We start from the raw sequence: 942 nt of genomic DNA, 5'->3' as shown, positions 1-942 counted from the left end.
TAAACATATTTAGGTTTGTACTGTGCTATATTGATAATGAAGTTACACATGAAAGATCTAAAAACAGCAATGCAGGCACGTTCAGCAAAGGCACTGAAACGGCGGATCACCCAGAAGCGTTTTCTGGAATGATGCTAAAGGAAAACAAAAAGGAAAAAAATACCTCCCAAACCAAAATCTTCTTCTGGCGGAATCTTGTGGCCAGGCTCCTTTTTCCTTTCTACAGCTATTTCTGGGCCACCCCATCTTTTCCTCTTTAGAAGGTGCTGCTCCCAAACTGCTAAGAAATTTCAAGGACGAGGCTCTTGAAATTCCATGTGTGTTTCTATTGTATAGTCTGATCTGAGAACGACAGTCAGAACTTTCCTGCTGCACTATTTCTAAAAGCATTCAAGAACAGAACAGGCAGACGTTGCCTTTGGGAACTTTTAGACTTTTAGGTTAAGGTTCCACTGATAACCCAGAGTATCCACCTCCTAGCAAGCAGATGTAATACCCCTTTACCCCTTTACCAGGATCATCCCAGCTCTGGGGGAGGGTAGAACTCGAGAGGGTCGAGGATATTTTTCGGGGCTTTTTATTTTAAACCATTAATTGACATTTTCATTTTGAGATTTCTGATAGTATGTAATGTCTTGCATATGGTTGAAGAGAGGAAGGTTTTAAAACTACTGTGATACATACCTACACCTCCAGTTGCTGTCTTATGAGTTTCAGAAAGCAACAGGCTGATATTCTGTTTCAGGCTATTGAAATAAAATGTTTTAAGAATTCAAAATTAGCTTATTTACCTTAGTAGCCATATGAACAAAATAAAAGCATTAGTGCATGGCTGATTTTTACTTCTGTCTCCTGTAAGGAAACGAATATGTTTTTTCCTGTTCACGCTTTTACAGATAAAACTAGTGTCATCGTTAGAAATGACACACCCAATTTAACAAA

This window comes from Hipposideros armiger, unplaced genomic scaffold (assembly GCF_001890085.2).
Source record: "Hipposideros armiger isolate ML-2016 unplaced genomic scaffold, ASM189008v1 scaffold_1060, whole genome shotgun sequence".
NCBI classification, from domain to species: domain Eukaryota; kingdom Metazoa; phylum Chordata; class Mammalia; order Chiroptera; family Hipposideridae; genus Hipposideros; species Hipposideros armiger.
The sequence above is the reverse complement of the archived record's forward strand: the minus strand, read 5'-3'. Positions refer to the sequence as shown.